This window comes from Nicotiana sylvestris, chromosome 2 (genome assembly GCF_000393655.2).
Source record: "Nicotiana sylvestris chromosome 2, ASM39365v2, whole genome shotgun sequence".
In the NCBI taxonomy this organism is placed as follows: Eukaryota; Viridiplantae; Streptophyta; class Magnoliopsida; order Solanales; family Solanaceae; genus Nicotiana; species Nicotiana sylvestris.
Window position 1 is genome coordinate 98,782,993 of NC_091058.1, and position 21,678 is coordinate 98,804,670.

Sequence of the window (21,678 nt, forward strand, 5' to 3'; positions counted from 1 at the left end):
ATTGTTGCTACCTTCTATCATGCAGCCTCTACGATACTGACTTTGTGAGTGTTCCTATGCAACTCTCCTCTTCTTTTTCCCTACAACTTTTAGCCAATCTCTAGGCCATACTTTGTAAACATATACAAGGCTTAACAGGATGCCTCTCTGGGCATCTATAGGTATACTGAAGTTCTTTGCTTGGTACTTTGTAGAACTTGCGAATATGGCTATATCTTATTTCATAGATCTGGTTATCCATTCGTATGACTTTACTGCATCTACGCAGGTCATACTATACCATAATTCTTACTTTGATTTATCGTTACTGAGGTTTGCAACCAACTCCAGGTTACTCTCGTTGCTTATCCTTAAGACTGATGGTTTAATCTCATCTCGTACTGTTGAACTTTTATCCATCTATTATTGATTCATTATCCACCATTGATAACTTGATCTTTTATGTAACACCACTGCTAGGGCTCGCGTCTCATCGGGGATATCAGGAGTAATTAGATTGATCCTAGGGTGATACTATACTTCCATAACCGTACTTTATAGCATCCCAATGTGACTCACCTTATATGGGTATTTTAGTCCCTTACAATTCATGAAATCCTCTCCCCGCCCCTTTTTTTCTACTTCAAATCATTACACAAGTGAAGGCCCAAACGTCATCCTTTATTTATCACAATTACACCCTCATTCTGCTACCAGGGCAGCATTCCAGTTCTTCTAAATGCCACTAGTCTTAGATTTCTTTGAGTTCTTTCAGGCTATATTGAGCTTTCTATAACTTAGAGGAACCATCATCTCCTTTGTTTTCACGGGATTAATCCTGAGGACTTATCCATTTTCATCACCTTCTCCCCTACCTTCTTCTTATCCTTAGTCTTGTCTTTCTAAAACCTTATCGTTCTATCATACTTTAGCTTGCAATCGATTCCCTTAGGGATATCAAGCGAGACATCGCATCGGCTCTAACTCTTCTTTTATTCTCTAATTAGACCTTTCGATACTTAGAAACCATAGGCTGGAAGGTATGTTACTGATGACGCTGCTATCATCCCTGGCTACTGAATCTCAGCGCTTCTAGTTTTTTACCTGAAGTATGGACCACTCTCATCCTTCTATACTTGAGTATTTCATACATTGTTCACATTTACCTTACTTGCTTTAAAATATCACCTTACATTCTTCTATCTTTCTTTATAACCTCCCTCCCACATAGGTATAAATCACATCCACCAATTGAAGCTTTATTATAATACTTGCACCTCTGGTGCCTATACAATCCGGTGGGAGCTCCATACTGACTTCTTACGAGGCTGGTATTTCTTCTAACTGGATTTATCGTAGATTTGTTATAGAATATAGTTGTTGTGCTATCCCTCTCGCGAACGCGAAGAACAACTATCTACAACACTATATCAGATTTTCTGCAATCTTTTTCAACATGAAATAGTCCGTTTAACCACCCGAAACTCACCTGAGGCCCTCGGGACCACAACCAAACATGCCAACCTATCCCATAACATCATTAAACTTGTTACAACCTTCAGAACGCTCAAGACAACATCAAAACACTAAATTTGCATCAGATTCAAGCCTAAGAGTTACAAATCTTCCAAATTCTGCTTTAGATCAAAAAGTCTATCAAACCATGCCCGAATGACCTGAAATTTTGCACACACATCCCAAATGACAAAACGGACCAACTGCAACTCTTGGAACTCCATTTCGACCCCTATATAAAAATCTCACCTACCAACCAAAAAATGCCAAAATTCCAATTTCGCCAATTCAAGCCTAAATCTACTCCGCACCTCCAAAACACATTCAGATCATGCTCCTAAGTCCCAAATTACCTACCGAAGCTATCCGAACCATCGGAACTCACATCTGATCCCTTCATCACATAAGTTAACAACTGGTTGACTTTTCCAACTTAAGCGTACTCAAAAGAGTCTAAGTGACTCAAACCTTACCAAAATCGCTCCAAACCCGAGCCAACCAACCTGATAGCATAAAATACAGCTGAACAAGGCAATAAGAAGTAGAAATGGGGGGTAACAGAGTGGTAACTCATGAAACGACCGGCCGGGTCATTACAATCACTCAGTTCCTAATTCATGTTTAGTTTACCTTGTTCACCAGTCCATAATGATTTCTATTACTCTGGGGTCTAACTTTTTCTTCTGTTAATCACGTTAAAGTTGTGAACTTATTTCTCAAAATAAGGATGTGATTGTATGGCCTATACTCTTTTGTTGTCTTAAGGCCCATCACCTTTCTTCTCTTTCTTCATTTGACTATAGATTCTGTAACACTCTACTATTGCCATCCATGTATCACATCTCACTCATAATGCTTCATTATCCCTCTTTGTACTTCCCTGCTAATAATTACGTCTATCACTTTATCTTGAAAACTTTAACAAGATATTTTTTTTGCTTTTACCTTCCCTTGCTCCATCTACTGGCTCTTCGGGCTGCCTAATATTCTCCCTCTACTAAGGACTGGAGTCATACTAAGAAAATATTTATCCCTTCAAGGTTTCCAGTTCCTACCTTTGTAGTACTCATATCTAGCTGTACTATTTTAGTGTGCACCATCTGGGTATCTCACAAGAAGATCTATTAGCACATTTGCAATATCCTTCGGAAATGTCAACTAACGCAAACAATTCATCCATCATTTTGGCTCACTCTAACCTCAGCCGAATCATGATATTATGTCCTTCTCTTAAACCATATTTGTTAGCCCCCATGGAGTATAACTTAGATCGGTGTGACGAATTATACATAACTCTGTTGCTGTTGAAGGTAACTCAAAATGCTTATATCTCTCTTCCTGAGTGGTAAATAAGGATAATTTTTATTAACTGTGTACCTCGTACCCTTCTTCACCTTTCTTCTTTTACTTGCTGCAACTTGTGTCTAACTTTTGATTCTATTGTTCCTTTTTACCGTAAGAGTGGATAAGTATTCTTTCCTAAAAGCTCCTTATCAAGAACCGTACACCTTTTAGTATATGCATGACCTGCTGAAGACCTCTCATTTACTCATCATAAGCAAGATGCAAAATCGAGTTCCTCTAACTCAACACTTCCACAGCTATATCTTTTATCGATCGCCTTTCTGAATATAGGAATCGTCTTATCACGAATAGAAGTTCAGGATTGGAATTCTTATAAGTGAGCTCTACCACACGATCTAGAGTAAGAAGAAAGAGTGACAGTCCTAAATGCCCTGTAGCCTCCTGCTTATAAGTGTGGTGCACAACACACCCATAAATAAGACTCTACTAGACACGGCTTGTAGACTCCCTATGACAGAACTGCTCTGATACCACTTTAGTCATGCCCCGAACCTGGGGGCGAGATCGGCACCCGATACCTTACTCAACCGAGTACCAACATAACGTATTTTTTCATGTCATATTATCATAGATAATTGAGCCGGAAGGCTTCTGTGAGATAAGTAGAATACAACATGTGATACCAACTTATACATAAGACATACGGGCCTATAAGACCAAAATAACCACTCGTATACCAAACATAGGCCGACAAGGCCATACAAGCTTTTACATACATGACATCTGTCTACAAGCCTCTAAGAATACATAATTTTCATAAAGGTCGGGACAGAGTCCCGCCATACTAGACAATACACGTCTAAATCATACTAACTAAACAAGAAACTCCGAAGAAAATGGAGTGCACCAACATCTTCTGCTAAGCTGATAGCCTACTTGGAGGGCTCTCGACCTGTCTATTAGGATCTGCGGGTATGAAACACTGCGTCCCCAGGTAAAAGGTACGTCCGTAGGAATAATGTACCGAGTATGTAAGGCACATAAATAAGTACATAACAGACATGAAAGAAATATAGAGTAAATGACTTAACCTGCAAGTCTGGATAACTCTGCAAATCCTGAAATACTTATAGTGTAACGACCCGATCGGTCGTTTTGAGCATTTGCACTTTGCTCGCCAGTTCTCGGGCATGACTAGCCCCGTAAGATGTATTATAACTTATGTAAATCATTGGTTTTGATTTTCAGGTTAATCGAAATAGATATGGAAGAATGATTCTCATCTTGAAGCTTTAAATTTGAAAGGTTTGACCCAGTCTTGATTTTTTAGTATTCGATATCAGATTTGGATTTTTATGACTTGGTTAGCTCCATTGGGTGATTTTGGACTTACGAACATGTTCAGAATGCAATTTAGAGGTCCGTGGTAGATTTAGGCTTGAATTGGCGAAATTAGAAATTTGGCATTTTCTGGTCGGCAGTAGAAATCTTTATATCTGGTTCGGAATGGAATTCCAAAAATTTTAGTAGGCTGATTGTGTCATTTGTGATGTGTGAGCAAAATTTTAGGTCATTCGGATGAGATTTTATAGGTTTTGGCATCGTTTGCGGAATTTGGAAGTTTGGAAATCCTTAGACTTGAATACAAGGGTGATTTGATGTTGTTTTGAGTGTCCCGAAGATTGGAATAAGTTTGAATGATGATAGGTGACTTGTTGGCATGTTTGGTTGAGGTCCCGAGGGCCTCGAGATGGATTTGAGTGGTTGATGGGATGTTTAGCTTTGAGTGTTGCTATAGATTTTGATGCTTCTGTCAGTTTCGCACCTACGGATTGGGTACTACAAGTGCGAGGTTGAAGATGCGTGAGGAAGGCCGCAGATGCATTTTTGGAGTAGTTGAAGCTTGATCATAGGTGCGGCGATTTTATCGCACCAGAGGGGCCGCAAGTGCAGTGTTGTCATCGCAGAAGCGGTTTCTGAGGGCATAAGTGGGAACCGTACCTGTGATGGATTTTCTACAAGTGAGGTGTCGCAGAAGCGACATTTTGACCGCATATGCGGTACCTCTAGGCAAAAAGTATAAATTGTGGACTTCGCGAATTTTGGTTCATTTTCCACCATTTTTAGTCTGCTTTGGAGCTTTTCAGAGTGATTTTGAGGAGGAATTCAAGGGTTTATCAGTAAGGTAAGTGGCTTGAGCCCTAGCACTCGTATATGTGATGATTTCCCATTGTTGAATCATGTAATTTATGAATATTAGGGGTGAAAATGAGGGGTTAGGTCTTGGGATTTTTGGAGAGTTTGATTGAGGATTGAGGGGTCAAATGGAGTCGGATTTTGATAAATTTGGTATGTATGGACTCATGCGAGGATAAGGATTCTAGTTTTGCAATTTTTATCGGATTTCAAGACGTGGGCCCGGGGGTCGGGTTTGGCCAATTTTGGGAATTTTGATTTAATTTGATAATTTTTGCGTAGGCCTTGTTCCTTTAGCATGTATTGATGATATGATTAAGATTGTGGATAGATTCAAAATGTTTTGAGGCTGAGTCGAGCGGTAAGGGCATCGCAATGTAGATTTTCGTCCGGTTTGAGGTAAGTAATGATTGTAAATGTTGTTCTGAGGCTATGAAACCTCGGATTTTACATCGTTTCACTACTTTGAGGTGACGCACATGCTAGATGACGAGCACGGGGTCATGCACTATTGGGGATTATGACTTGGTCTGTCCCGTATGACTATTATGTCGCATATTTGATTGAAAACTATTTGATATTATTGTGTTTTGGAAAGCATTACTATGTTTTAGGCTAGATGCCATATTTGGGCCACATCCCAACTATTTGGACCCTTAGGGTTTTTCTTTACTAAAACTCCTCACTGTTTTTATTTAATAATTGTACGCAGTCATGCTATATTCTACTGATTTCATAACTCAGTCTTATTTACCCTAATTTGATGCATAAATGATATTTCGACTGAGCATCCTATTTTACTGTAGCCCGGGTGGCTTGAGAGGTTTCTGACTTAATGAGGCCGATGTCCTGTGTTGTGAGGATATCATGGAATTGGGCTGCACGCCGCAACATGTTGTACTGATTTGTGATATATGAGAAGACGAAGGCCTGATTTATTATGCCACGAGGTGGCTTGTTATGTGAGGCCGATGGCCTGATTTATTATGCCACGAGATGACTTGTTATAGCGTTTGGGCTGTAGGAGCTCCTCCGAAGTCTGAACACCCCTAGTGAGCGCGGGTACCCAGTGTGAGTGATGTGATGTTCCCCGAGGGGCTATTTTTTATTTATGTTATTGCCCGAGGCGGTTGATTACGAGTGATTGTGAGGTAGCCCGAGGGCTGGTTCTGTTGATATTTTGCCCGAAGGGCGGTTTATGATTCATTTTGCCCGAGGGGCTATATACGAATGAGTTTTTGCCTGAGGGGCCGACTATGTTTTCATCATTTCTACTCACTGTTTCATCACTTGTTTGAAAACTACTGAAAGATGTTTTAAATAGATTTTAACACATATTCAAATGATTTCTACCAAAAACTGGACTTTTAATGAAATGATTTGATATATATACTGTTTTGGAAACACATTGTACTTACTGTAGTGTTATGATGTGGATTATGTGTTTTCTTACTGCTCAGTCTTTATTTACTCTTATTACTTACTGAGTTGGCGTACTCACATTACTCCCTGCACCTTGTGTGTAGATTCAGATATTACTGAACCCGGTAACGGGTGTTGATTACTTAGTGGGAGGTTCATCAAAGTTAACAAGGTAGCTGCCCAGCGTTCGCAGCCCTGCTCTTCTCCCTCTTATCTTCCTTAGACTGTTTTTAGTATATTTTCAGACTCTTTGTTATATTCAGACCTTAGTAGATGCTCATGACTTGTGACACCCCAATGTCGGGCTTGTGTTATTTTCTTTTGCACTGGTTATTTAGACTTATGTTATGAGATTCTGTTAATTTAATAGCTTAAAAATGACTTTTATGAAATACTGGTTTGATTTGGGATTTGTGTCGGTTGGACTAGTTTTATGATAGGCGCTATCACGACCGGCTCAGTTTTAGGGTCGTGACAAGTTGGTATCAGAGCCTAAGTTACATAGGTCTCATGAGTCATGAGCGGGTTAGTAGAGTCTCGTGGATCGGTACGAAGACGTCTGTACTTATCTTCGAGAGGCTGCAGAACCTTTAGAAAATCCCACATTCTTGAATTCTTATCATGCGTCATTGATTCAACCCTAAATGTAACTCTTGAAATTCCTTCCACGCATTCGTATGCGCCCGCTCGGTATTAGTTGTGCATCGATGGCTTGTGATTCCCTAATCGAGGGGTGAGATGTGACTTCTGTGTGTTGATATTGGGCCAGTTTAGAGAACTTGAGGCCGGGTTTTTCCAGTTGCTTGAGCACTGAGGTGTTGATTGTGAGAGCATGTACTTCTGGATTTATATGTTTGGTAGTGTCCCTATTAGTGGAAGTGATGACTGGATAGCTATGTGATGAATATGATGTGACTGCGAGATGTGTTCATATGATTTGAATGTGACGAGAAGGGTCTGCTTGAGAATAGAAAGAACTATTTGGTGCTTGATTTCCATCTTGATTTGATGTATAGCCCTGAGTTATGAGTGTGTGGAGGATCTTTTCATGTTGTCTAGTTGGGGGAGTGGAGTAGATTTTATGTTACGATATGAGTTCAGACTCAGGAAGATTAAGTGACTGCGAGATGTTTATGATAGTGGAAGTGTATGAAGAGTTGTTAGTTTGAGGTGATGCAGGTGGGTTATCTCCTGTGGAGTGTTCTGAAGTTTGTGTGATCCTTATGTTGTTTGTTGGAAGACCTCTTTTACTAGTGAAATATATGTGTTGCGATTTGAATTTGGATCGCTTAAAAGAGTAGGCTTGACTGTTATGAGGGTGAATGCGAGATTTGCAGAAGATTTGAATTACTAGATGGCTTGTGTTGCACGAGCTTATAAAGGATTAAGTTTAATCTCACTATGGTATTATGGTGGTATTAGAGTATAGGCATTGTGAGTTATTGTGTGTTTTGATCTATGTCTTTGAGCCAAGTGGGGGAGTCTGCAATTGATCAGTTGGTTGCAAAGTTATGTGCTATGTTGATTCCAATTGGAGGCATACTGGTGAATCAGTTATGGCTTACAGAGGTTAAGATCGAGGATGACTCGAGTAAAGGAAATTTTGGATAGGGGTTGTGTTATGCTTTATGGGTGTATAAGAATCATGGAATGACTTGAGTTGTTATTGGTGAAGGACGTAATGTGCATGGAGCAGGAAATTATTTGGTTGTTTTAAGGTGGGATTACTTTTTGGGGTGTTGGAATGCTGATGGAGCAGAGGTTGTTCGGTCCATTTGATCAGTCTAATTGAGGTTTGAGTAGAGTGGAAGACTCCCCAGAATGGTTTTGAAGGGTTCAAGATTTACATGTAGTAATTGGAGATCTTCACGATGTATATTTGGCTAGAAACGAGGGTTCACATTGGAGGGTGCCAAGACTTGTAGCATATCATTGTGGATTCTACATATCAGTATTAGGAAGGTGAAATTAATGGATTTAGATTCACAGGAAGTCTCTTCAAGGTAAGTATTTGAAATGTGGTGCTTTTGGGGATATTTAAGAGAGTATTCAGCAGCTTATGAGCCTTAGACGATGTGGTTTTATGCATAGGTCTCGTGTGGTGAGTCAGGGTTGAGGACTACGGTATCATGGCAAGGAGAAGTATCAATTAGAAGGTAAATCAGAAGAAACTTGGAATAAATAGGGCAGCTTGGTAGTAGGTCAGATCGACATAGTAAGGGATATGATTAGTTCTTTGGGTACTTATGAGGTGATGAGTTTCTACAGATGTCTCGTGGCAATGCTCTTGGGTTTTTGGTGATCTGCGTAGCTTGGATGAGCTAAAAGGATTCAGTCCTGACGGTTTGGTTTTGTGCAAATAGGATTCAGAGAGTTCTTGATGGTTTTCTACCAAAGTTAAAGATGTATATTTTCTACTGGCATGAAGAGCAGGTGATGTATAGTGATTTTCTTCTAGATAAGATCAAATGGTAAGTTCTTGGCTAGTCGAGTACTTAGTTGCTTGTGGCTCAGAATGGATTACAAAGTCCTCATATGACCTAGGATGGCATGGTATATGCGGTATGTTGTGTAGGGTTGAGATTGTATGTGTAAGGTCACAATTTAGTTCTGAAAGGAAGGTCATAAATTCTTAGGCAGCACAGGCATTTTCAGATGATTAGGCAAATGATATTGCTAATTGGTGTGGCTTGAAGAGGGCATACATTTAAGAAAGGGCAATGTGATTAAGTTAATAATACATCATTAGTTTTGCAACACTCTCTTGTTTGATCGACTGCTGATATTCGAGTTTGCTTGGTGGCACAGAAGAATTTTAGGAGTATCCCTCGTAGAATGATGGGTATTAGAGGTGTGTTATATATTCGAACGGTGTAATTGGGATCAGATATGGTGATTTGTGTGCTATATGGATTTTGGAGACCGGGAGTTCTCATAAACAGGTTATGTTGTGGTTGCGGGTCGCGTATATCGGCCGTGTGTTGTGACTATCGGGGGTTTAGAGACCCGAGTGGATCCTTTGTTGCTTATTATGTTACATTTTAATGTGATATTGGGTATGGACTGGTTGTCTTCGTATCGTGTTATTCTGGACTGTTGCGCTAAGACGATGACGTTGGCTATGCCAGGGATGCCTCAGATTGAGTGGTGAGGTTCGACGAATTATGTTCCTAGTAGGGTGATTTCATTTTTGAATACCCAGCGGATGGTTGGGAAGGGTTGTATTTCTTATTTTTCCATTGTTAGGGATGTCAGTGCAGAGACTTCTACCATTGATCCAGTTCCGGTGGTGAGGGATTTTTCGGATGTGTTTCCTGCTGCCGGGCATGCCACCAGATAGGGTTGTTGATTTCGGTATTAATTTGGTATTGGGCACTATATCGTATGGAACCGGCGAAGTTAAAGGAGTTGAAGGAGCAGCTTCAGGAACTCCTTGATAAGGGGTTCATTGGTAGGACAATATGGATATGTGTTCTATATCGAGTCGGCTTTGTTCACTACGAGTTGCTATTGTTGTGGGATGTGTTGATTCGATTGTTATTGAGCTTATTAGTGTTCTGGGGTGATCTATGAGTTACCTTTTTGTGTTGCGAGGCGTTATGATTTGTTGGTTGTAGGCACATATGGTAAAGTTCTATTGGGGTCTCATAGTGGAATTCGAGCGAGAAGAGTATTGGGTATTGCTCAGTAGATGGTGTATCGGTTGTGTCCTTTCAGGTTTGTGTGGTGTTATGTCATTTGATTTGTCGTGGTTATGATGATTTTCTTTTGGTACTAGACATTAAATTGCGCGTGGTTGTTGATTTTGAGCACAGTGACTTGAGATGTTTCATGTGGACCAGTGTTTGGATAGGGTCGCGCATTACAGCAAAGTTATGTGGAGGTATGATCCTTTGGGTTAGATTCATGTGTTCTGGTTCTATACTGTGTGATGATTCTCAGCATTGTGTGGTGGTGGTACTGGTGAGCTTGCGGTACAGCTATCTCATTTGAGTCATTTTTCCATGATTTTGAGTACATTTGGATTATTGCTTATTGGTGCGCGGGTCGCACGGGTTGTGGATCTAGATTCTATCGATGTGTCATGTCACTAGAGTAGTCGTGTTGGATGAGATGAGGTCATTGAGATCTAGAATGAATACTATCGCATTCGATTTCAGCATGTTGGAAGGATAATATCGGGATTCGGCTTAGAAAATTACTATGGTCCTTGCCAAAGGAGAGGGAGTTTCTTGAATGGTTGATCTGAGGAATGGTTACGACTTTTTGCATGTTTCTTTCATCATTGGCAGTATACAAAAGTGTTGGAATGAGACTTTATTTGATAAGAGGTGTATTATCGGTATTCGGTTGTTGTGTGCAACTGCCGTGATTTGAAGTTATCGCTACGAGTGATTGAGTTATGTGGTATATCATGTAATTGCATCTAAGGCTACAAATACGATTTGTTACAGCTTGTTCAGACTTATCTAGCGTATAGATGTGAGATTCTGGTATTATAGATAAGTTCGGAAATGGAAATTTGGTTCTAAGGTTCATGGGCTTGGTTGGATTGCAAAATTTCAGTCATGTTGCATTATCAGACCTATATAGGATAGGATGATGTGGGATCACCCCCGGGTATGTGCATGGTAAGATTATTTAGCGATTTGTTGGCTTGTGGAACAACTCTGGGCACGTTCGAGGATGAACGTATGTTTAAGTGGGGGAGGATGTAATGACACGACTGGTCGTTTTAAGCATTTTCACTTTGTTCGCTAGTTCTCGGTCATGACTAGCCCTGTAAGAAGTATTATGACTTATGTAAATCGTCGATTTTAGTTTTCAAGTTAATCGGAATAGATATGGAAGAATGATTCTCAACTTGAAGCTTTAAATTTGAAAGGTTTAACAGTCTTAACTTTTTAGTGTTCGATCTCGGATTTGGATTTTTACGATTTGGTTAGCTCCGCTGGGTGATTTTGGACTTAAGAGCGTATTCGGAATGCAATTTGGATGTCTGTGGTAGATTTAGGCTTGAATTGGCAAAATTGAAAATTTGGCATTTTTTAGTCGGCAGTGGAAATCTTGATATCAAGGTCGGAATGGAATTTTGAAAATTTAAGTAGGTCTGTTGTGTCATTTGTGACGTGTGTGCAAAATTGCAGGTCATTCGGATGACCTTTGATAGGTCTTGGCATCGTTTGCGAAATTCGGAAGTTTGGAAATTCTTAAGCTTGAATCTGAGGGTGATTTGATGTTTTGATGTTGTTTTGAGTGTTCTAAGGTTGGAATAAGTTTGAACGGTGATAGGTGACTTGTTGGCATGTCTGGTTCAAGTCCCGAGGGCCTCGGGATGGATTTGAGTGGTTGACGAGAAGTTTAGCTTTGAGTGTTGCTGTAGATTTTGATGCTTCTGTCATTTCTGCACCTGTAGATTGGGGATCACAGGTGTGAGGTCGCAGATGCATGAGGAAGGCCACAGATGCATTTTTGGAACAGTTGAAGCTTGATCGTAGGTGTGGCGATTTTATTGCACCAGCAGGGCTGCAGGTGCGATGTTGTGTTCGCATAAGCGGTGTCTGAGGGCATAAGTGGGAACCGCACCTATGATGAATTTTCCGTAGGTGCGGCGTCGCAAAAGTGACATTTTGACCGCAGATGGGGTACCTTTGGGCAGAAAGTATAAATTGTGGGCTTCGCGAATTTTGGTTCATTTTCTACCATTTTTAGTCGGCTTTGGAGCTTTTGAGATCGAGTTTGAGGAGGAATTCAAGGGTTTATTAGTAAGGTAAGTGGATTGAGCCCTAATAATCGTATATGTGATGATTTCCCGTTGTTTAATCTTGTAATTTATGAAGATTAGTGGTGAAAATGAGGGGCTAGAGCTTGGGATTTTTGGAGAGTTGGATTGAGGACTTGAGGGGTTAAATGGAGTTGGATTTTGATAAATTTGATATGTATAGACTCGTGAGAGGACAAGGATTCTAGTTTTGTGATTTTTATCGGATTCTGAGATGTGGGCCCGGGGTCGGGTTTGGCCAATTTCGGGAATTTTGATTTAATTTGATAATTTTCATGTGGGCCTTGTTCATTTAGCATGTATTGATGATATGATTCTGATTTTGGATAGATTCGGGATGATTTGAGGCCGAGTCGAGCGGCAAGGGCATCGCGGTGTAGATTTTAATCCGGTTAGAGGTAAGTAATGATTGTAAATGTTGTCCTGAGGGTATGAAACACCGGATTTCACATTGTTTCACTACTTTGAGGTAACGCACACGCTAGATGACGAGCGTGAGGTCGTACACCGTTGGAGATTGTGACTTGGTCTGTCTTGTACGACTATTATTTCGCGTATTTGATTGAAAACTATTTGATACTATTGTGTTTTGGAAAGCATTACTATGTTTTGGACTGGATGCCATATTTGAGCCTCATGCCAACTGTTTGGACCCTTAGGGGTTTTCTTTACTGAAATTCCTCACTATTTTGATTCAATAACTATACACAATCATGTTATGTTCTACTGATTTTATAACTCAGTCTTATTTACCCTAATTTGGTGCATAAATGATATTTCGACTGAGCATCTTGTGTTACTGTAGCCCGAGTGGCTTTAGAGATTTCTGACTGAGTGAGGCCAAGGGACTGTGTTGTGAGGATATCATGAAATTGGGTTGTGCGCCACAACATCTTGTACTAATTTGTGATATATGAGAGGCCGAGGGCCTGATTTATTATGCCATGATGTGGCTTGTTATGTGAGGCCGAGGGTCTGATTTATTATGCCACGAGATGGCTTGTTATAGCGCTTGGGCTGTAGGAGCCCCTTCGGAGTTTGAACGCCCCCGGTGAGTGCGGGTACGTAGTGTGATTTGATATATATACTGTTTTGGAAACACACTGTACTTACTGGGGTGTTATGACATGGATTATGTGTTTTCTTACTGCTCAGTCTTTATTTACTCTTATTGCTTAATGAGTTGACGTATTCACATTACTCCTTGCACCTTGTGTGTATATTCAGGTATTTCTGAATCCGGTAGCAGGTGTTGATTACTTAGTGGCAGGTTCATCGGAGTTAGCAAGGTAGCTGCTCGGTGTTCCTAGCCCTGCTCTTCTCCCTCTTATCTTCCTTAGACTATTTTTAGTATATTTTCAGACTCTTCGTTGTATTCATACCTTTGTAGATGCTCGTGACTTGTATCACCCCGATGTCGGGCTTGTGTTATTTTCTTCCGCACCAGTTATTTAGACTTATGTTATGAGATTCTGTTAATTTAATTGCTTAAAAATAACTTTTATGAAATACTGGTTTGCTTTGGGATTCGTGTCGGCTGGCCTAGTTTCATGATAGGCGACTTCACGACCGGGTCGGTTTTAGGGTCGTGACATATAGTGTCATGCATATGCTTATTAATGTCATATCGTCCATAAGTAAACGTGTTCATACATCATCAAGCCTTTGAAGGCAACCCATCATATCATCTTGGGCACAGTGGGCAAAATCATTAACGTATACTAGTTGATCAGGTGATGGTGTGTATATAACGCCGTAATCTTTTCCCATATCTCATATGCATATATATATATATATATATATATATATATATATATATATATACATACATACATACATACATATAAATACGCGTATATAACACCATCTGGCCATGGCTCAATGTGCATGTATAAATGCATGAAATGCATATAAAATACGTTAATAAAATCTCTCGGTATATCATAAGACTATTATGCCTCTGATTAATATCATGAAATAAACTTCACTAACTTACGTATTTTTGAGACTCATGAACAGATGATAGAATAATATGACACATGGGGAGTCAAGAACATAAGCATCTCAGTATTTCTATGAATAGAATCATTTATGGAAATTGTGCATTTGCTCGTTTCTTTTGTACCATTTGGATCATGCCTAGACGAAAGAAGGGATAGACTTAACATACCTGAGCCGATTCTCTTGACAATCCCTCCAACACACTTCTTTTGCAAAAAATATGTAACGGCGGATAAAAGTAGAGAAAAATATGTGCGATATTCTTGAGAAAGATAGTACCGTGCTCTGTTAAAATTTGCGATTCACGCTTTATCCCATTGCTACTCAATCAATGAACATCATCATTCATATTTGATATGGAATATTTGCTCTTTGAGGGATTAAATTTCGACCAGCCTCTCAAACGCATCATTGTCCATGGAATCGTTATGGACCTTGGCATCAATGGCATCTGCGACTAGTCCCTCAAACTCAACTCTTTAATTTTTCATCTTTAGATATTAGGAAGTAAGACATAGCACTAGTTGTAGGAAAGTTCTTATAGTGGGTGTCGCCCACTTATTAGATAAGTAAGCCATTTAATTCCCTAAATTTACCACCTATGTAAGACTTAGTAGTCACTTTAAAAATCATGGGGGATGCTGCCACATTTTTGGGAGGGCTAAGTTATCTAAAATCTTTAATTATCCAAATTTTAATTAATCTTCCACTAACCAATAATTAACCAATTACCCACATAATTAAGAACTATCTCAAATTATTTAAAATACTACCAACTTTTAACATACCTTATACACCTTACTATCATGGTCATGTGGTACCTTGCATGGTATTAGTCCATAAATGTCGAGTATTAACGCTCAGCCCGAATTTTATCCCAACATGCAAAACTTGGACAAAAATTCATTTTTTACTTGCTTCCCCTCGCACCTTCACGAATTTACTCATCACTTGTTTGAAATAGCATAATCCTTATAATCTCCAAATAATCTTTTCTTTGGACTGATGTCAATTACCTTACGACAAATTCAACGTACAATACTATAGGGTGAAACATCGTCGTAATTTAATACTACAAAGTGCAATATCATCGTAATGCAGTACTGCAAGGTGTAACATCATCGTAATATAATACTGTGGTATGTAATATCGACGTAATATTGTGGAGCGTAACACCGACATGTCGTTTTGAGCATTTGCACTTTGCTCGGTTGTTTGAGGGAATGAGTAGCTCCGTATGATGTATTATGACTTATGTGAATCGTCGGTTTTAGTTTTCAAGTTATTCAGAATTGATTTGGAAGAATGATTCTCAGCTAGAAGCTTTAAATTTGAAAGGTTTGACCAAGTTTTGACTTTATAGTATTTGACCTCGGATTGGGTTTTTGATGGTTCCGTTTGCTCCATTGGGTGACTTTGGACTTAAGAGCGCGTCCGGATCGTGATATGGGGATCCGTAGTGGAATTTGGCTTGAAATGGCGAAAGTTGGAATTTTGGAAAGTATGACCGGGAGTGGAGTTTTTGATATCAGGGTCGGATTCTGATTCTGGAAGTTGGAGCATATCCGTAATGTGAAATGTGACTTGTATGCAAAATTTGAGGTCAATCAGCGTGATTTGATAGGTTTCGACATCGGTTGTGGAAGTTGAAGTTTCAAGCTCAATGATTTTGAATTGAGGTGTGATTCGTTGTTTCGATTTTCTTATGTGTGTTTTTAGGCCTCGAGTAGGTTCGTGTTATGTTATGGGATTGTTGGTATATTTGAATGGATTCCCGAGGGGCACGTGCGTGTTTCGGATCTATTTCGAACCATTTTTCTTCATGTTGTTATTGCTGAGGAGCTGCAGGTTCTGGTATTCCGCACCTGCGATTAATATTGCACAGGTGCGATGGCCGCAAATGCAAGCTAAGAGTCACAGATGCGTAGGTAATTGCGTAGAAGCGCGACCACAGGTGCAGTCATGGCCATCGTAGAAGCGTCTATCTCGCAAATGCGAGTCCTTTTCCGCAAAAGCGAGAGTCGCAGATGCGGCCTATTGTCCGCAAATGCGAAAATTGCAGGGCAGAAGCTATAAATCGAGGGTTTGGTTCTTTCTTCATATTTTGATATGTGGGACTCGGATTGAGGCAATTTTTGGAGAAAATTTCATCATAAGGATTGGGGTAAGTGTTCTCTACTCAGTTTTGGTTATATTTCATGAATCCATCTCCATTTTTAGCAATTATTTGATGAATTGAAAGAGAAATTTGGCGGTTTTGGCATAATGTTTCATATGAATTTTTGAGTTTTGATCAACGAATTGGAGTCGAAAATGAGTGAAACTAGTATGGTTGGACTTGTAATTGAATGGGTTGTCGGATTTTGTGAGTTTGGTCGAGTTTCGAGTGTGGGTCTGGGTGTGATTTTTGGCCGAATTTGGGATTTGATGTAGAATTCGATCTTTATCATTTGTAGTTGCTTCCTTGGGCTTTATCTGATGTATTTGAGTTGCTTTTGGCTAGTTTTGAGCCATTCGAAGGTCGCTACATGGATGATGGTATTCTTGGAGCATCGCTTGGGTTGCTTGGCATCAGAATTAGTTTGTTTAAGATAAGTAACTCTTCCAAACTTAGTGTTGAGGGTATAAGCCCCAAATTATGTGCTATGTGATTGATGTTGAGGTGATGCACATGCTGAGTGACGGGCGTGTGGGCGTGCACCCTGTGAATTATGACTTTGTTGTTTCCAGGGCACTAAATAGTGACCCTATTTTGTTGATATCTGTATTTTCACCATGTGATTAAGTAACTGAGTTGTCAATCATGCTAGATATCATATTTAGGGTTTATGTTGATATTGTTAGGACCCATAGTGGTCGTTTCTTGCTATCACCTTATTGATTTTATTGATATTTTGTACTCAGTCATATTTGAGAATTCATATCATATCTCAGTCTCAGTTGTTATTTATTGATACATCATATCATTGTTGTTAGGCTAGTTTCATGATATTGTGAGCCCGTGAGTAAGACTTGAGAGATTGATGACTGAGTCAGGCGGAGGGCCTGAGTGAGAGTGATATTATGGGATTGGGCTGCATGCCGCAACATGTTATATTGGTTACACTTTTGGGATGGGGCTACACGCCGCAGCGATATAGCGCTTGGGCTGAAGGAGCCCCTCCGGAGTCTGCACACCCCCAGTGAGCGCGGTCGACTATATATATATATATATATATATATATGGATCGAGTTGCATGCCGCAACGAGCCTTATGGCTATATGTATATGGATCGGGTTACAAGCAGCAACGAGCCTTATAGCTATATGTATATGGATCGGGTTACACGCCGCATAACCAGTATTGTACAGTGTTGAGTGATTGAGTGTGCTGAGTATTGAGCACGGTAAGAGATAATGCGAGACAGTGAGGTTGAGTACTCTGAGAGTGTGAGTACATGAGTTCATCACTGAGAGGCATTGCATTTGATATGCGTACTTGATATACATGCATAGAGATGCATTTCCTTTTGTTGCCCGATTTTGGTGACATGCATGATTTTTACCTGTATCTTGACATGTAGGCATAGAGATGTACTTTTCTCATGCTATCTGAAAATGAAACATTTACCTGATGAAACTTTTTTTGGAAAAAAGTTATAGTTTTCAAACTTACTCATATTTTTGACGATTTCGGTAAAGGATTTGGATTTTCACTGATATACTTGAAAAGCGGAACTGTTACAGAAAACTATGAAAAGGTTGAGAATTTTTATCTCTAAGCTACTTCTTTATATACTTGATTTACACTGTTATGAACTGCTATTGGTTATTGGCGTTGGACCTGACCTATGTTTCAGCTCGTTACTACTTTTAACCTAAGGTTAGGTTTGTTACTTATTGAGTACATGGGATCGGTTGTACTCGTACTACACTTCCTGCACATTGCGTGCAAATTTCAGATGTCGATGTTGTTGCGCATTACGGAAGCTAGATTCGAAGGTGTACCTGCGTCCTTGTTGTAGCTGCCTCTTGTTCATGGTAGCCTTAGATTATAAAACTCTATTTATGTACTTTTCAAACAAAAGATGTATTTACTTCATATCAGCTTTGTAAACTCTATTCTTAGAAGCTCATTATTTATACTACCAGTCCTTAAAGAATGTATAAGATTTAGATAATTCCTTTTGTTTAATTATTTAATTAAGTTAATTAGAAATGTATAATTGTTAATTGGCTTACCTAGCAGGTTGGATTAGGTGCCATCACGACTGCTGGATTTTGGGTCGTGACACTTTTGTACAATATTTCCTTTTCCAACCTCCAATTTGTAAGCGTCGTCACTTTCATTCATTGCCGTCGTGAGCTAATCGTTACGCCTCCACTGTTATCTCATTAATAGTTTTAAATTACGAACTCTCAAAAGATAGCCTCACCCCACACATCATGTCTTCGGATTTAACAATCCATATTGATCGATTTTGTTTTTGTTTTTTTATTTCATTTTTTTCTCTTCTTAGGAAAAGCAATATGGTCCAATTTCTTTGAATTCTTAGAAACACAATCATCCATGAATTTGTATGTCTAGTTAGGAAACCCACCTTATGTCACGACCCAAAAATACACTAGTCGTGATGGAATCTAACCTAACCCGCTAGGTAAGCCAACTAATAATTATCCAAATTCAATAATATTTAACATGACAATTAATCAAAGAAAATCATCTGATCTTATACATTTTTCAAGGGTTGGTAATACAAATCATGAGCTTCTAAGAATAGAGTTGACTAAGCTGATATGAAGGAAATACATCTTCTGTTTGTAAAGTACATACACAAAGTTTTATAAATCTAAGGCTACCATGAATAAGAGGCAGCTACAACATAAACGCAGGTACATCTTCAAATCCAGCTCTCGTCGAACATAGTAACCTTAGCATCCAACATCTGCACGCAATGTGCAGAAGTGTAGTATCAGTACAACCGACCCCATGTACTGAGTAAGTAACAAACCTAACATTAGGTTGAAAGTAGTGACGAGCTGGAACATAGGTCGGGTCCAACACCAATAACCAATAGCAGTTCATATAAACGTAGAGCATATAAACAAGGAAGCAACTCAAAAATAAATGCTCAGCTTGTTCAGAATTTTTCGAAATATAGTTCCATTTTTCAGGAATAGCAGTGAAACCCAAATCCTTACCGAAATCGTCGAAAAATATGAGATAGTTTAAAAACTATAATTTTTCCAAAAATCTCTTTCACAATAAATAAGATGTTTTATTTTCTTTCCCAATAGCAAGTGTGAAATACCTCTCTATGCCCACATATCAATGTGCGTAAAACGTCATGAATGATGTGATACCGTACAGCTTGAGGAAAAATGCATCTCTATGCCTGTATGGCATGTGTGCATGGCAATGCCATGTATCCCAGAGATGAATCATGTACTCATACTCTCAGAGTACTCAATCTCACCGAGGAAGGCCAATCCGGCCCCATGGAGAAGATCCATCTCCAGGTATATAAATGCTTCGGACAAGATCCATGTCCAGGGAAGATCCATCCCTCAATATAATCAACCGCGCTCACTTGGGGTGTGTACAGACTCCGGTTAGTCTCCTACATCCCAAGCACTATCATAATCCAGATCCAGGTATAAATCAGTATAACATGCTGTAACATGCAGCCCGAACCCATAACTGTCACCCATAATAAGGCTTTCAGCCTCACTCATTCATCATTCTCTCCGATCTCACTCACGGGCACACAATGTCATGCAACTAGCTCGACAACAATGGTATGATGTATCAATAAATAACAACTGAGACTGAGATATGATATGAATGCATGAATATGACTGAGTACGAAATATCAATAAAATCAGTGAGATGACAGTAAGAAACAACCACTATGGGTCATAAAAATATCAATATAAGGCTTAAACATGATATCTAGCATGATTGATAGCTCAGTACTTAATCACATGGTGAAGATACAGATATCAACAAAATAGGGCCACTAAACAGTGCTTTGAAAACAATGGAGTCACAATTCACCAGGTGCACGCCCATACGCCCGTCACCTCAATATCAATCACATAGTACGTAATTCGGGGTTTCATACCCTCAGCACTAAGTTTAAAAGGGTTACTTACCTCGAACAAGCTAAATTCCTTCGAAGCCCATTTGCACATAACCAAGATTTCAGAATCGAATCTCTCTAACTCAACCAAGCCACGTAGGTTGCCAAAACCCAAAAGTATTTCCACGAACACCTGTAGAGACTAGTACATCACAAGTACCCAAGGAGCCGATTATATCCATTAATGTGCTGATCCAACCTAATACCAACCTATCCTAATTTTTCGAGTTCCTTCTGAATTACCTTCAAATTGATATTTCTCCTCACCATAATACCACAATCCTCAACCAAAACTCACCACACGAGATCCTAGCATAAAACCACACCGCCCTAAGGCTCATAAGTCGCTGAATGCTCTCTTAAGCACCTCAAAAGTACCACAACCGAGATACCCACTCTAGAGAGACCTTCTATGAATTTAAAATTATTCATCTTACCTTCCAGATATTGAATGTAGAATCCATAATGATATAGAAATACTATGAGTCTCGACATCATCCAATGAAAAATCCCCAACCCTAGCCATATACAAATCCCAAAAATTTCCAATTGCTACATTTAAATCTTGAATCCGTTAGGATCATTCTCAAGAGTCTTCCACTCTGCTTAAATCTCAACTAAACTGACCAAACGGACCAAACGACCCGTGCCCCATTAGTACACCAACACCCTGAGAAGTAATCCACACATCTAAGCAACCGAGCGAAACCCCTGCACACTACATCCATTACGCATAACAACTTAATTATTCCACATTTCCCATATCCTCAAAAAGCATAATACAACCCGTATCCAAAAATTCCTTTACTAGATCTCACCCTCTACGGAACATAACTTATTCATAGGTATACCTCAAACTGAAACCAATACAACACATAGTTGTGAAATCCACTTATCAAGAGCAGACTCCCCTACTTGGCTCAAAGCCATAGATCAAAATGCAGAATAACTCACGATGCCCATACTCTATTACTGCCATAATATCGTAGTGATTCAACCAAATCCTTCATAAGCTCATGTAACACAATCCACCTAATATCTCAAACCATCCGCAAATCTCGCATTCACCCTTGTAACAGTCAAGCCAACTCTCATAAGAGATTCAAACTCAAATTGCAACACATATAATTCACTGGTAAAAGAGAACTCGCTACAAAACAACATAGGGATCCCACAAACCTTAGGATATCTCGCATGAGATAACTCACCTGTTTCGCCTCAAACTGACATCTCTCTATACCCTTCCACAGTCATAACTATTACGCAATCACTTAGTCTTCCTGAGTCTGAACTCATATCACGACATTGAAAACTTACTTCACTCCCTAACCAAACAACATGAAAGATCCTTCAAAA